Source organism: Sturnira hondurensis, unplaced genomic scaffold (assembly GCF_014824575.4).
Source record: "Sturnira hondurensis isolate 20B ecotype Veracruz unplaced genomic scaffold, ASM1482457v3 Scaffold0022908, whole genome shotgun sequence".
Classification (NCBI taxonomy): domain Eukaryota; kingdom Metazoa; phylum Chordata; class Mammalia; order Chiroptera; family Phyllostomidae; genus Sturnira; species Sturnira hondurensis.
In genome coordinates, this window is record NW_028095539.1 from 1,395,586 (window position 1) to 1,412,144 (window position 16,559).

Consider the following 16,559-nt stretch of genomic DNA (forward strand, 5'->3'; position numbering starts at 1 on the left):
GTCCGTGGGGTTCTCTGACTGCAGACCCTAATCCTCCGTGTCTAGAGCCCCAGAAAAGGGAGAAATGACTGCCGCGTCTGACTTGCTGTGCGAGTTCGGGCCTCAGTTTCCCTGTCTTTGAAATGGGGAGGGGAGCCTGGGCTGAGTGAGAGTGGTCTTGGGAGAGTAGAGGAAGCCGGCAGGCTGAGGGAGCAGCCTAGAAGCCCCCCAAGCCTGCGTGGCGAAGCGTGCACGAGCGCAGGGGGCGGCGCGCCCCGAGGCGGGGAGGGGCGGGAGCGCGCGCGCGGGCCCGCACAGGCGGTGGCGGAACAGAGCGGCGAGCGTGCGGCCGCGGCGCCGCCAACTCGTGTGGGACCCACCGCTCCAGCCCGCCGCCCGCGGTCCCGCGCGCGGGTCCTCCTGCCGGCAGCCGAACCCGTCGCGCGCCGGTGAGTGGCCTGAGGCCAGGACCCAACTGGATCGGGCCCTCGGCTCGGGCAAGGGGCGGGGGCCGGGCCGCGGGGCCGGCACCCTTACTCGGGCCCAGGACACTACGCGTGCTCGCGCGCGCTCCCTAGGCTCCGCAGGGAGAGCGGGCGGTTGTGTGCGCGTGAGATTGGACGCCTGTGAACGTGCTAGTCTGAGGGTGTCCGCGGTGGTGCGTCCCATCGTGCGTGTTCGCAGGAATGTGTGTGTGCTTGTGGCAGAGTTTGTGCGTGTGCACGTCGGAGTGCTTGGCTTATGTGGTTTGGGATGAATGAGTGCGCCGGGGGTGGGGGGGCGTGGGGAATGGGCATAGCTCCCATCGATCCATTTACTGAGTGTTTAATCTACTATGTGCCAAGGAATGTGCCAAGCGCTTCATCTGAGATCTCGTTTTTGTGACGGAGTGTGTGTGGATTCAGGGAGTGCACGTGTGTGACCATCCACAAGTGGTTTGTGCAGGTAGTCATGAGCCTATGAGAACAAAACTGTGCATTTGTGGGTGTGAGTGTGTAATTAATGTACAGGAGTGTGTAAATATGTTTATTATGAAGGATAAGAGTCCCTGTTTGTGCTCACCAAGCCTATTGTGTGATGTGCCCACCATGGGCCCTGATGCCAGAGAGCCCATGGAGAGAAGCAGGCCTGGCCTGGGCACCCAGTGGGAACCGAGCCTTGTTTTGTGAATGAGGAGCCAGAGGTCAGACCCGCAGACACAGAGCTGGCTGGGTCCCGCAGAGGGGTGGCCTCTGAGCCAAACCTTCGGAGGGTCACTGGCAGGACCCTCTGTGGAGACTCCAGGAGGGACAGACGGGGCTGGGCCCCGGGGTGGGGGGGGCCTGATGGTAGGAGATGCGTTCAGTTCTCCCTGCATACCCCTCTGGTTTCCCCAGCTTTGTTCTTGCCCTGCATTGGCCCTGGCAGATTTTAAACCTTTTGCCTAGGCCTGGGGCGGAGGGGGAATGAATAGAGGGGGAACTGACCCTGGGGAGACCAGGAGTCTGGAGACACTTACCTGTGCTTGGACGTCTCTGCTTACCGCCTACCGTGCTAAGTGGATAGCTATTCATCTGATTTATTTGTATCGAGCCTGGTCCTCCAAGAGCCCCCAAGACAGTAACAAATTGATCACAGCAGGCTTGGGACACCTTCTTCCAAAGTCTGTCCTCACAGTTTTGACAGACAGTCTTTCTGTGCTTTTGTACATGTTGAAAATCTCTGCAGTCGAAAATCTCCATTGCTTCAAGGCGAACTTTAGAACGCAGGAGCTCCCTCGTTTCTCTGAATTGTCAAAATTCGGCCTGCCTTTCCGAGGGGAAAATGTCGTCCTAGGAGTTCAGTGTGTGTGCAGGGGAACCTTGGAGGCATTTAAAAACCCTGGCGTTAATGGAAGAAGAATTTCATTGAAAGGGATGCAGAGCCGGCTGGAAGGGCCTGTTTCCAACTCAGCAGCTCACCGAGTGAACTTTGGACGTCTTCTTTTAGCAAACAAAACCTGGAAGGAAACAAAAAGGACTGCATTCCTTTTATTTTTTGTCTTAAAAAATGGAAGGGGAAAAAAAACCCCACCTTCTGGCTTTGCTGGAAATGCTGCCTCCCCTTCCCCCACCAAGACCAGGCCCTCCCTGATCCCCCACCCCCAAATAAAATATGCCCGTGGGGAGCTGTGGCTGAGTCACTCCCTGGCAGAGAGCCCCACGGGCAAACATTTGGGAAGGTTCTTGCCTAACTTCCCAGAAGAAAGGCCCAGGATTTAAAATGGTCCCTGTGGTTTGTTGGCTCCTGCCGTCCCGTCTGCTTTGGAAATGACTAAAAAGTAGTTTCTATCTCCACCAACTAAAGCCTCAAACTTAAGCCTAAGTTGGTCTGCTTGTAGGGCTGCTCAGGTTTCAAGAAAGGGCGCTCCTGGCTTTGCCAAGTGGCACTTTCTGTGGCTCTGAGCAAGGAAGGAGCAGGGAGAGGGGAAGGGAAGGGCGGTGTATTCACAGAGCGCCCTCTGTGTGCCCACAGTCCTCCCAGTAGTCATGCTGTGGAGAATGGCTTTTGTTTTGTTTGTTTTTTTAATTGCATTTTTTCCGCTCTCGGGTTTTTGCATGTCCGAAGAAACTGAGGCTCAGAGAGGCCAAGCAGTATCTTGGGGCCGTTAAGAGGCGGCAGAAGCAGAATCCGGTCCTTTGCCGGACTTCACACTCGTCCTCTTTCCACCATCAGGCGTGTGACACTTGCCTTCCAAAGAGTGTGCAGACTGGATGCTGAGTCCTTTAACATACACGCACACATTTAGTTTTCACTGGGAGTGAGGTGGTTATCATCTCCACTTTACAGATGAGAAAACCGAGGCTCGGGGAGATGAAGTGCCGTGCATAATTTTATGAAAGTATTATTGCAACTCATGGCCACTGTTTCTTGAAGACCTACCATGTGCCAGCCAGGGTACTTTTAGTACCTTACCTCACTCACTCCATGCACCAACATTGGGAGATGGGAGCTCTTGTGAAGCCCATTTTACAGGTGAAGAGCCGGGCACAGGCAGATTAAATAATGTGCTGAAGATCATGTACTAATATGCAGTTGACCCTGGATTTGAACCCGTCTTGCCTGAGCACAGTCTTCCCACCAACCCTGGAAAGTGACGGTCTCTGCGTGCAGTGTCTGGCCCAGGGCTGAGGTCAAGGATCGTTCTTCCTGACCTTAGGAAGTTGAACACACGGGAGGTCAAGTAACCTGGGCAGGGCTGTAAACCGGCAAATGGCTGAGTCACGATCCGCGTCTGTGATTCCTGAGTTGAAGATCTGTAACCTTCAACCAGGTCTATCTGCCTTTGCCCTGCTTTCCTCCTGAAAAACATAAACAAGCGGGGGAAGTCACGCCAGGCCTGAGCCAGGCTGTCGTCGGTAGGCTGCAGCCTTCTGGAAGAGGTCTTGCTGAAGGCTGCCCTCCTCCCTGGTTCCCTGTTGCCCTCCTGGGGCAGGTGACCCCCGCCCAGGGCCAGAGCTGTCAGATAGAGAGGGCTACAGTTTACGTTCTTCTTTCCTCTCTAAGTGCTAAAGATTGGTCTCAGAAGGGAAGTGTCAAAACAATTGTCAAAAAGAGAAGAATATTCCCTTCCTCTTCTCCGGTCAGACCAAGCAAGGCAGACCAAACAAGGTGGAGAGCGGAGCAGGCTGGTGAGTCATGCAGGGTCGAGTGCAGGCTGGCACCCCCGGCTCCTGTGGGAGAGCAGCAAGCTGGGACACTGGCCTCTGCAGGAGCCCGGCCTTCCGACCCCTGATGGCGGAGAGCTCCCTCCGAGGGGCCTGCCTGTCCGTGCTGAGCGGGATCATTTCTGCAGAGGCTTCCTGCCACTCTCCATTTCGGTCCCGCGCCCGTCTCCCTTCCTCCTTCACTTCCATTTCTGTCGAGGTTCATACTACACAGGACTTGAAAGGAACGCTGTGCGTGAGGCCTGTGCCAGTTGGGGAGTGTGGTGCCACCGTACGTGTCCGTTGCTGTTGGAAGGAGAAGGTATCTCTGTCCCTTCCCTCTGCTGTTCTGCAGAGTTGATGAACGTTTGCAAATTGCTTTGAGATGCGTTAATTTAAGGTGTGAAATAATAGATCTTGAGCAAAGGCTCAGCCGCGTTTCTGGCATTGATTGATTTCTCTCCCGTCTGGTCTGTGATTTGGAGAGGTAAAAATAGTCCTTGTTTCTACATTTTTATCTTTTTGTCGGACGTCATTCTTAGGAAGCAGTGTGCACAGGCGGCAGACCTTTCCTTGGCCACCGCCTCAGATGGCCGCCAGGATGTGGCACTCTGGGGACCAAGAGGGCTCCTGGGGCAGGGCAGTCACCTGTGGTCCCTCTGAGTGCGAAATCACTTCGCAGTTGAGCAGGTGGCCCATGGTCAGGCTTGGCCGGAGACCCTCAGTGGCTTCTGGGTGTTTGGCCATCTTCTCATTGCAGACTCTTGGGTAGTGACCAGGTAGCCTTCTGGGAAAATATTGGTTTAAAAAGAAAATGATCAGGCCAGTGGCTTTAGTCATTCCTCTTGGAGCTGAGTGACATACACATGGTCCTTTCCTTTGGCCGAGAGCGAAATAGACCAACAGCCGTCTCAGACACGACTCCCAGACAGGAGCTAACCTTGGGACTGATCCGTTAGTGCTGTAATTTCCTGTAACGTTTAAGTTGGGAACTTGAACTAGCATTTTGACATCTGTCCCTGTAACAGGACTTGCTTGTGTGGAAACAGACCCCCGCACACAGCCTCTGCCGCTGTCTCTAATTCTGGATTTTTCCACAGACAACTTCTCGGGTGGTCTGGTGGCAAAGGACCCGTCTTCTAGCCAGGCCTTCTTGGCGTCCACTGGCAGGGTCAGCGCACCCCTCCAAACCCAACTGGTTGCTGTGGCGAGGCTCTGCGGGGGAGGGGGGGACGAGAATGAGGGGCCAACAGAACTGGAAGGTGGGGGATGGGGGGAGTATGAAGCCGGATCTGAAATGCATTCAGCTCCAGAGGCCTTGATCCACACCGAGCCGTTCTTTCTCGTAGACATCTGTGTGAGGGTGACCTCACAGGAGAGAAAAAGGGGCTTTATGTAGGAATTCCATCGAGTGTGAAGGAATTCGGACGAGCGAAGGGGGAGGGAAGCTGCCCTTCAGAGCCAGCATTTTCCCGGAGTTGTTCAACCTTCACACTTCAGAACTGGGCTGGGGGAGGGGCGGCGCTGGACCTGAGCACATGGAGGGCCATTTAAGGAGAACTTCCTGAGCCAGGCTCCTGGGTTGAGTCCCTCAGACCCGTCCTCACCGCAGGGGTGCGTGCAGCAGAGTTGGGGTTCGTCCCCAAAGCCTGCTCTGTCTGTTCCTTGTGTCGCCAACATCTTTGAAACTTGGGTGACTTCAGCCTTCTGCTGTGACCGGTCCCAGCTGCAGACAAGGAATTCACTGGGCTCACAGTCCAGAGAAGAAAGCGGGCACTGAGGCTGAGAGAGGACGAGGCCCTCACCCACAGTCGCATTTAAGAATCTGAGCCTTGGTCGGGGCACATACCTGGTTCGGTCCCCACCCCCTTCCACCCAGTTGGGGTGCGTAGGAGAGGCAACCAATCGATGTTTCTTTCCTTCTCTCTAAAAATAAAGAAATAAAATCTTTAAAAAATCTTAAGCCTTGGCACCAAGGCTCAAGGGGGAGTGAGGTCCAAGCCCGACTTACTACTACTCGTGAGCAAGTCATTTACCTCTTAGAGCCTCGGTTTCCTCACCTGGAAAACAGGGACAATAATACGACCTCAAAAGGTTGAAGGGGAAAACCAAAGGAAAAGATGCATGTAAAATGCGCGGCATGTGGGAAGCACCTGGTGGGTGCCTGGGGCTCACTTCCCCAGTTTTTACCAAAGACATCGTAGAAACCGCTTAATTACCAAGGACCTGCCCAAGGCCGCAAAGTCGTCTCTCTGTCAAGAGCATTTCAGTGTCCCTGCATATTGAGGCCCCAAACAAGGCAGAAACGGGTGTGGGGGGGAGCCCCTCCTTCCAGGCACCACTGAAGCACTTTCCTGTGATCAGTGACCCTCAAAACTGATGGGGAGGAGACAGTGGCAGTTTGGAAGAGGCAAGATTTAAACGTCAGGTGGCCCTGGGCATCTCAGGAAAATGTTTAGAAATCAGTATTTTTTTGCCCCCCCCCCTTCAGGGTGAAAAAGCGAGCCTCTTAGGCTTTTGGTGCATCCTTTGGAGTCGGGGGTCTCCGGAGGCTGCCAGAGCTGTGGCAGCCACCCTGCGTCATGAGGCACAGCAGATGTCCCGTTGGCTATTTACGCAGCGTCAGCCCCATCCGAGGTCCGTGCTAACAGGAGGGGCTGCCACAGACCCGAGGCAGCACAGGCAGCTCGTGATCAGAAGAGAGTGGTGGCCCCCTCCCCACTCCTACTCCGGTGCGTGTCCAGCATGGACTAAGTCATTTGGTGTTCCCTGCTGCCGACTTGTTTCCTCTGAGGGAGAGGCGAGATCCGTGTCCCCAGGAAGTGTCCCGAGGCGGCTTCTGTGGGAATCGGCTGGCCCGGTGTGCGGGGTGAGGGGAGGGCACCACCCCTGCAACACCCCAGCAGCCACCTCTGGCGAGGGCTGCACATGGGCCCAGCCTCCACTTCCTCCTCAGGACAATGGGCCAGTCACACCAGGCACGAGACCCTCGATTCTCAGACACTGTTTGGGGTGACTTGCGTTAGAACTCCAGCTTTAGGACTAGAGTTCCGAAAAGAAAGGGCCTGGGATTGCGGCCTCTCCTGAAAAGCCACTATGGATAAGGGCCATGCGTCCCAGGATGAGGGTGTGTGTCAGGGAGGTCTGCACCTGCCTTCAGCCACAGCGCTACACCTGTTACCTGTTTTACATGAGGAGGTTTTGCACAAGAGTCATGTGAAGAAAAGGTTGTTATGTAAAATACCCAGGATGCGTAAATCCATGGAGACAGAAAGCAGATCCGTGGTCCCAGGGGCGGGGGGAGGGGAGCAGCTGTTGAATGGGTGGATGCAGGGCGCCCTTTGGGAAAATGCTTCAGAACTGGCTACAGGGTGGCTGCCCAACACAGTGAGTGTGCCAAGTGCCCCTGAATTGTTCACTTTAAAGCAGTTCGCTTTATGCTACCTGGGGAAAAAACTTTGTAAGAAAAGGTGCTGAAGCTTAAAAGCGAAGGCACAAAGCCTCTCACTTCACAGCCGGGGAGACAGGCCCAGAGAGTCTGTCGCCAGCCCGAGGTCTCCGTGACATCTGAGGCAGCTCTGTGGCTTCACTTGGTCACTGTGCTGACTCTCAAGCCAAGGCTCTGGTGGCGGCGCTCCAGCCCAGCTGTGGGAGGGAAGGTCAGTGCGGAAACGCAGACCACTCGGTGTTAAGCAGACCGCTCGGCGTTGCGCAGGCCCAGCAGACTCTGTATTGTGGACGGACGTGCCCTCGCTGGCTGGTGTGTGCCTGTCTGTTCAGTAGTTCATTCAGGAGACGCATCCCAACATCCCGGGCCAGGCATTGTGCTGGGAGCTAGCTCAGAGACCCTCTAGCGACCCCGCCCCAGGGCCCATCCCCAGTTGGTGGGGACACACCTGTCATGACCGCCTTGTATGTAATTTGCAGTAAGCACCTTCAGGGACACACTCTCTGGGGAAGTGGGAGGGACATCTGAGCCAGAGACCTGAGGTGTACCAGGTAGGGTGTCAGGGAGCCCGGAGACCTGAGAGGGCCGGGATGAGGGACAGGAGGACCACAGAGGGAGTGGGCCTGTGGGGCTGTGGGACAGGGTGCTGGGAGCAGGACCGGAGGCCCCGGTGGTGGGCAGACCCCAAGCAGTGGGAAGCCAGAGACTTCCTGCCATTGCCTCAGCCTGGAGCCCTTCAATAGGTCCTTTGTGCCAGTCCTTACCATGTGCTACATTCTGCTCTAGCCCTCCACAGCGACTCGCTTCACCCTCCCAGCAATGCGATGACGAAACTACCAGCATGCCCATTTTGTAGACAAAGGAACAGAAACAGAATCCAGGGTACGTGGTGCTCCAACAGCATCGGCATGAATGCAGTGAGGACCCCATGCACGAGGGTCTGGTCTAAAGGGTCAGAGGGCAGAGGCTGCCGCCTGAATGTACCCCTTTTGTGGGCCGAGTCAGTGGCCAGGCCTAGGGCCTGGGAGAGGGACTCCGAGGTGGCCAGAGGGAACAGCATGCGCCAAGGTAGCACGCTGGGAGCACAGAGCATTTGCCTTGTCTAACAGAAGGCCAGGGGGCTCAGCCACAGAAAGCAGAGGCGTGTGGTGGGAGAGGAGGCTGCCGAGACCCCCCCCCCCCCCCCCCTGGGTCAGGTTTGGTCCTCATTGCCAGAGCAGTGGGGCCCCTGGGAGGTCTGCAGCCTCACTTCTCCAGTGAGCCGCCTTGCTTACTCTGAGCTGAGCGTGCTCTCACCTCAGGGCCTTTGCACTTGCTGTGTCTTCCTCCTGAATCCTCCCCCCAGATTCCCAGGATGTGCTCCCAGCCTCTGTTCAGGACACCGCTCAAGTCACTTCTCTAAAGACAGCACATCACTCCCACCCTAGCCCCTGAACTCTTCATTCCCTGGCCTGGCTTTATTTTCCTTCGGGGCCCTGTCCCTTCCCTGATGCTGTGTGTTCGTTGTCTGCCTCCCAGACTAGCATCNTGGGAGAGGAGGCTGCCGAGACACCCCCCCCCCCCGCACCTGGGTCAGGTTTGGTCCTCATTGCCAGAGCAGTGGGGCCCCTGGGAGGTCTGCAGCCTCACTTCTCCAGTGAGGTGCCTTGCTTACTCTGAGCTGAGCGTGCTCTCACCTCAGGGCCTTTGCACTTGCTGTGTCTTCCTCCTGAATCCTCCCCCCAGATTCCCAGGATGTGCTCCCAGCCTCTGTTCAGGACACCGCTCAAGTCACTTCTCTAAAAACAGCACATCACTCCCACCCTAGCCCCTGAACTCTTCATTCCCTGGCCTGGCTTTATTTTCCTTCGGGGCCCTGTCCCTTCCCTGATGCTGTGTGTTCGTTGTCTGCCTCCCAGACTAGCATCTGGACTCCATGAGGGTCAAGCTCAGTCTGGGGACCGCAGCTGTGTCCTCAGTGCCCTGTACCGTGCTTGGCTCATCGAGGACAGTTTTGAGTGGGCAAGTGGCCGATCCCCAGAGAACGTTTACATAGAGTTACTGAATCTGTTAGCAAACTTTGCCCCTCCCTGTGGGCAGCGAAGGGCTGTGTTGTGCCTGGCTGACCGTCCTCTGTACAGAGGAGGTTTCTTGGAGAAAGACTCATCCTTGTCCTCAATTATCCCAAGTAGGAGGAGCTTGTGCCTCCCAGAGTTCTGGGGTCTCCTTCCTTTGCCTCTTTCTTCACAGACTGCTCCTGAATGTCTGTGTCGGAGGGGCTGTGGGTTGGAACAGGCAAGTGCCTTGTCTTAAAGCTGCCTTTTCTATCAAGCACCCTTCCTCTTCTAGAGGGCCTACCTTTTGGGATCAGTTAGGGAAGAGGAAGAGGCCACACCCTCGCAAGCATCATCTCCCGCACGGACATTGCTGTGTGGCCAATGAGCGGGACCCCAGATTCCACCCAGCCCAGAAAATGGGGACCACAGCTTGAAAGGAATGCTTCCCTAGCTGGTAGACCATAGGGCACCACATGGCAGACAGGGAGTGGGAAAGGGAGCCCACCTGTGCATTTGGCCGGTCCAGCTGAGTCCCCACAGATGCAGGTCCACCGGGAGCTCAAGTGTGAACTTGAATTTGGCACACCTGCCTCAGTGAGGGTGCATTGTCTTTGCTCGTCTCCCCCAAGAATGTTAGTGGCCTTTTGTGTTTGTTTCAAATGCCTCCCACCTCAGCCAATCTGAGAGGGGAGGCAATGAGACTGGATTTTTGTCTGGATAGAGTCTGGGGACTGGGTGACAGCATGGCCTTCACAGACCACGTGGAGGAAATGCTTTTCCTCCAAGCCTACAGCTTTGCTTTGCGCCCACTTCTGTGATATCCCAGGTCTTCAGACATCGCTCACCTGTAGGTTAGGCACTGTAAAGACCACAGTTCGGTCCCTGGCATGTGAGAAGTTCCCGGATGCTCGAATGGCTTGCATGGGGGGCACCCTTGAAATTGCACAGTGCTGAAAATTCCGGGCCAGATGGTCACCGTGATGTGTTAATGTTAGCAGTTGAGATATTTAATTACCCAGAAAAGCCTCTTTGCTTATCCACTCTGGGTTACTGGAGAGCCTTTATTTCTCAGGAGGAGGGTCTTGCACAGTGTAATCGGACCAGCAGACTGGGAATCACTATCCCTCATTAATTCATTAGCTAATTAAGTGATTTATCTGGTCATGCATGTCTTCCTGCAATTGCCTTTCATCCAACAACATTCTCTGGGCCCCACTCGGTGCCCGGCCTGGTGCTGAGCACTGGGGATAGAATGGAGCAGGAGGACAAATATGACTAAATCCACCTTGGGTGCCAGCCTGCTGGCTGGTGCCTCGGGTGCACGTGAGCTCATTCATTCCCCAGTGGACGTTCACTGAGCACCCACTCTGCACAGACCCATGGAGATGCCGACGCAAAAATGATACAGCTCCTAGTGGTTTGAACCCCATTCTGATGGGGCCCTCGGGTCCCTCTCCCTCTGCTTTCGGTGACAAACCCGGCCAGCCTCCATTCACGGGCCACATGACCGTGTCCCCAGCACGAACCAGAAACCATCCAGATGCACAGGAGCTGACGTGAGAACGAGGCACCCCCTTCACACGTCGCGTCTCAGTTCAGCGTCTTGCCACCACCCAGCATTTGAGACAGAATGTGAGATCTCGTGGTTGGCTAAATACATAAATATTTTATGTCTCGATATTCTGAAAATGAAGCCCAAATGCGCAGAACTGCAGCACATCAGTGCTATAGATCATATGTTATAATAATCTGATGACATGTTGTTTAAATATTTATGGACGGATGCGACATGACAATGGGGGAGAGAGCCGTCTCCGAGCAGAGTCCTGGCAGATGCTGGGAAGGAGCGAGCAGACTCGCGGATCCCAGGAAGCGCCACGTGAGGCTCAGGTTTCTGAGTGGATGTTTTGGGGTTTCGTGACAATAACGATGGCTGGCAGTTATTGAGCATTAGCTGTGTGCTGTACCCTTCACTGACATCATTTCAGCTCATCGTCACGGCCACCTCTTGAGGCTGGGACTCTTATTAGCCTCACCTGGGACTCTTACTGGTACCTACCGCACACCACAGAGACCTGGCCGAATGCTTTGTCCAATCACAGATGAGAAGCTGAGGCTCAGGGCAGATCAGATGGGCCCTAGGCCCGACAACTGGGAGGATGGATGGCCCAGGATCCAACCCAGGGCGGCCCCACCCTGCAGTCTGAGTCCCTATTCACTGTGTATTCTGCTCTACGGGTGATGAGTCAAATCAGAAAAGCCACCGCCTCCACCTGGTTGGTCCCTTGCTCGGTCCTAACTGGAGTCACTGAACAGATGTCTGTAGAGTGTCAGGTAGGAATAGAAACCACAAGCAACAACTATCTAACCCGAGAGGAGCGATTGTGCAACAGCAGAGCTGCCGTGGCCCTGCAATGAGTTTGCTGCAGACGTCCCTAAGTCAGTGTTCTGTGCTGCACCCTCTCCCTCCCTGCAGTGCCTGCCGGGCTGGGTGCTCGGCTGCCGCAGCCCACCTACAGAGGTGGGGCCCCAGATGCGGGTCTCCCAGAGCTGACGCCGACGTCCCTGCCTCCAGAAGCAGCCTGAATGTGCCAGCCAGAGTAGCTGTCCAGTCCACACCCTGCTCCCTGAGACTCCCTCCACCTAACCTTGCTACCTTCAGGCCGGCCCGTTTCGTTACTGTGCTGCGTCCGGGTTCATTGTCACACCTCCTGCACCGGAAACCAGGCCTGGCCCACAGGATAGAATAACTGACCAACCATAGGGGTTCAAAGAATAAGACCCGGGGGCGGGGAGAGGAAGAGCTGAGTTCAGAGAAGCTTCTCAGGTGTGACTGTCTCAGACCCCAAGTGTCTAGTTCTGCAAAGGCCTGGGGGTGACCCCGAGGCCCCCCAGGCCAGGGGAGGGCGGTCAGAGGGTCGTGTTAATGGGACGCAAGGCCAGCGCCGTAGTTCGAGGGGACCAGTACAGAATGAAAATGCAAGCCCCTTGTTCAAAAAGCAGGAAGAGAGGTTCTTCCTTTCCTTTGCAGTCTCCCCACCTGTCGTGACGTTTTAATTAGCTATTTAAGGCCACGCTCCCTTGGGCACAGGGACACTCACGGGCCAAGTGCAGACTGGAGGTGCCTGGAGCCTACCCAGGATGGGGGAGCAGAGATTACTAGGGTGGGGGCGGGGAGGGGACAGCTGGGAACCTGTCCTGGAGAAGCCGGCCGGCCACATGTGAGCCGAGGCTCCAAGCCCCCAGCCCATGCCCCGTTGTTCTGCCTGACTTCACTTCAGAGTTCAAAGACAAAGCGAGAACATTCAGGACCGTGAACACAGACCATGAAACCCCAAGCACGGGCTCCCTTCTGAGGGCAGGGCCTGATGCCACCACGCCGGTCACTAGCGCGGGCAGCTGGCCCTGACAGGAGGGCTGTGGCCTCCTTCTCTCGATACCCACGTTTCACGGAGAGCAAGGCCCCTGTATCCGGTCCCCACGTGGGCTGAGAGCCAGGTCTCTTTTAAAGGAAATGCTCGGCTGTGAGGCACTGTCTGCAGACCGCTGGCCCAGGATGTGACGGCTGTCAGCTGTTCCCCTTCCTCACCCAGGGCCTCCTCGGAAGTGCCCTCCTGATTTAATACCTCACGTTGGTGCCAGATGTTACTGCATTGGCAAACCCATCCCCTCCAACTTCCTGTCCTTGAGTGACAAGGGTCAGAAATCAAATAACAAGGTTGCTGACCCGTCCACTCGCTCACTCGGTCACTTGGGAGGAATGCCAAGCAGGTGGTGCCCTAGAAATCAGAGGGTGGGGAGCTCAGATTCCACCAGCCACCCACGCTGTTCCCAGCCCTGACATCAGGGGTCTGGCAGCCACGGGATGTGGATGTCTGGCCACTCTCGAAAACGTGAATGAGGGCGGCTCGGGAGAGTTAGCTAATGCTTGTTACTTGGTACCTCCTCTGCACCAGACAGACCTGGCTGAATGCTTCATCTGTATTGTCATAGTTAATCCTCACAACTTTAGACTGACCCCATTTTTCAGAGGAGGATAACTGAGGTCCAGAGAATGAAGCCACTGGTCCAAAGCCATAAGCCGCACAGTGTGAAAATGGAGATTTGAACCCGGGCCCGACTGACCCCCAAAGCCAGTGCACTTTGCACAATCCCAGGCGCGGCTGGATGGCTAGGCTCACTGGGTGGCTGAGCCTTCCTTCCCCACCGTCTGTTGCGTGTGCATGGGGACTGGACAGGAGCCAGACCTCAGCCGCTGCCTCTGAGCGGTCACCCTTCTTGGCAGGGAGCAGGTCTAGCTTTTCTCCTCCAAGGTCCAGCCAGCCCTGTGGCCACTCTTAGGCCCAGAGATGGAGGGAGCAGGCAGTGGCCTCGGACACACTTGAGTCCAAGTCACCTTTCCACCTTCCGCTTACCTCTCTCCTTGGCTTGTCACTTCTCATTTGCAAAGTGAGGGGTGATCTCAGTTACTGCCTGTGGGGCAGTTTTCGTGATCCACTGAGATGAGCATGCACACCACAGGCATTCAGCAATTGGTGGCCATTGTTGTACTGATAATAAATGACAGTGCGGGGTGAGGACTGCAGCTCGGTGGCACCCATGACACTCAGGAGCCCCTCTCCACACTGGGACGTCTTAGAATCACAGCCCAGAGCCACCCTCCCCAAGGAAGTCATCCCCGCCTTGCTTTGTTTGGTCGTCCACTCAGCCGGCGGAGTCAGGTGCGGCTCTAAATGCAGGGTGAACGGAAGACCCACAGTGGAGCTGGCATTCTGGGTGGGGAGGGCAACCGTGAGCTAGAGGCGAGTAAAGTGTGTCCAGTGTTGCTGGTCTCAGTGCTGCAGACAGGTGGACAGGGCTGGGGTATGGCGGCACTGGTGCCCCGGGCTGCTGGGTAGACTGATTCACCCCCCCAGTGTCGGTCTTCTCTCCAGGGGCAGTTGCTGGGGATTTAACATGTGCCTGTAATTCATGGTCCCGTTCTTCTGAGGGGCCTGGGATGGCCTCATCCAGCTGCCTTTGCCTCAGGTGTCTTTGAGAAAGCAGGTTCACCTGTGTGATTGGGGGCGTTTTATTCAGGTTTTCCCAAGACTCCACTGCTCACTCTCGAGGTTGCTCTCACGAAGGCCACCCGGGCAGCCCCTGGCCACGAAGTGTCGCTCCGACTCCTCTCAGAGAACCTGTGAGGCAGGCCCTGTTACTCCTAGACCAGGACAGGGAAGCTGAGCAAGGCTGAGTTATTTGTTCAAGGTCCGTGGCGGAGTCAGGATTTGAACCCAGGCCTGAGGCTCCCAGAGCACAGACTCTAAACCAATCTGCTCTAGTGTGAATGGACGTTTTTGTTTTTCCAAGCAGCAAAAAGTTCACAGGTTCTGCTCACAGCATCCTATGCTAAACAAGCACCTACTGTGTGTCAGGGTGGTGCTGGGTGTTGTGGGACGGTGTGGCTGAGAAGAACAGAAAGATCATGGGTGCTCAAATTGGCCTGAGAAGTGACCATTTCCCACGTGAGTGGGGTTGCTCCAGGGCTGTGAGGTGGGTGGGGCTAGCCCCGCATGGGGCATGCAGAGGCTGAGGCCCAGAGAGGCTCCACAGCTTGCCAATTCACACAGCCTTGGGCAGCCTGACCACGTCCACGTGCTCTGCCTATGGTCAGCCAGGGCTGTCCCCGCAGCAGCTTCAGCCTCCCCCTCCCCCTCGGCATTTGGATGAACTGAAGCCCAGAGAACAAGTTGGCGGCTCGACCCCCAATAGGAGAGAAGGGCAAGCCCTTTCTGCGACTGTGGGGGAGGACGTCCATTCCGCAGTGAAAAACTGCCTTCATGATGCCCCTGAATCTCAGGACAGGAGGAAGCCTGCGAGACGACAGTGTGGGACGAGGGCCTGTGGGTGTGACTGAGGAGGAGCCATGTCCAGGATTCCTTCTGGGACCGACGCCAGGGCCATAGGGTTTTATGGCATCTGGGACAGACGCGCCTCTGCAAAGAAAATGTTCCCAGAGCTGCCCCATCCCACCGCTGGCAAACGGTCCGCAAACGGTCTGTAAACGGCGCAGAAACCGCCGTGCTCGCAAAGCGGCAGGCCGGCGTCCAGCCCGTTTATTTAAACCTGTAGTCGACGAGGCTAAAGACTTCAGCCGGCCACCTCACTGCAGCAGGGGGGCATAATCTTGGGGGTTTTCTTCCCATTACGGGTTTTTTTTGTTGTTGTTGTATATTTGTAAAATGAGGCTTCTGCTGGCAAAAGCAGGTTTTAGCGAGTGCGGCAGCTCTTTCAAGACCTAATAAGGCCCCAAAGGAGGGTGTGTTCCAGCAACGCTTTCCTTCTCCCCGGGGCGGCAGGTTCCGCTGGCCTCCTGTGTACACTTGGGCACCACGTACCATCTGTCTTGCTTCCTATTAACAGAATTACCGCCATCACTTCTGCAGGAGGAGATGGGCCCTTTGGAACTGCCTTGGGGACAGAGGCAGGAGCCGCCGCCAAGCAGTTTTGCTTAGAGGGGAAAGAATAGAAAAAAAGAAAGACAGAGAAACCAAACTCTTCCAGATGGATCGTTCCTTGGGCTGAGACCGGGCCGAGGAGGAAACGGGCAGCCGGGGCCGGTCCAGCCCCACTTCCCGCTCACACCCCCAAGAGCCACACCGGGGTACATCCTGGAGGAGAGTGGACGAGGGCATGTGACGGCCCCGGTTCTCGACACCCGTGAGGAGGGCTTGTCACCAGAGCAGCATGGCAGCATGCGGAGAGGCCCCTAGAGTCCAGAGGCAGGGAAGGAGGGGGACTCAGCATCGATGGGGCGCTCACATAGGTCTGGTATAGTGCTGGCCGCTTCGGGTTTGCTTCGAGGACTGGTTGTCATTGGCCCCGGCTTTCCGATGAGACTGCAGAAGCCCAGAGAGTCCAAAAACTTGCTTCGGATCACACAGCTCCTAAGTGGTAGCTCTGAGGTTTGTTCATTTTGCTGGGCTGCCTTCTGAGAGCGGGCCCGTCCTTGAGACTCTGGGGAGTTAGGGAGCGAGGACTCCCATGCCAGGTGCCTATCCAGCCTGCCCCGCCTAGCCCACCTTCGGCGCTCATCAGTAGGAGTTGGCCAGGTGGGGAGGGCACGCCAGAGGGAGCACTGGCTTGTGCAGGGGCCCAAAGGTGTGAAGCGGCAGGTGCAGGAACCTGTAAGAGGCCCTATGGAGCTGACATAGTGCATGACAAATGTCACCTGGGACTGGAGTCAGGCAGGTAAGGAGGCTTGGATGCTAAGCTCAGGAGTGACACCTTCACCTAGAAGCCTTAAGGGTTTGATAAGAGAGAGGGGGATGGACAGGTAGATGCTTTAGGAAGGTCATTCTGGTGGCATATATGGGATGGCCAGGGTGGGGTTCAGGCCAGGAGACAAAGAAGCTGGCGTGGAGGCCCTGGTGGGGAAGCCTGTGGGGC

The 16,559-nt window shown here is 56.2% G+C and overlaps 1 protein-coding gene across 1 annotated transcript in view; it reads left to right on the plus strand.

Annotated features, from left to right (window-relative positions):
* Window positions 1–286: 286 nt before the first annotated feature.
* Window positions 287–16,559, plus strand: part of NEK6 (NIMA related kinase 6) — a 73,389-nt gene continuing 57,116 nt past the window's right edge. The window contains exon 1 of the mRNA XM_037036451.1: window positions 287–428. The gene's annotated coding sequence lies outside the window, so the exon portion shown is untranslated. The remainder of the gene's footprint in view (window positions 429–16,559) is intronic.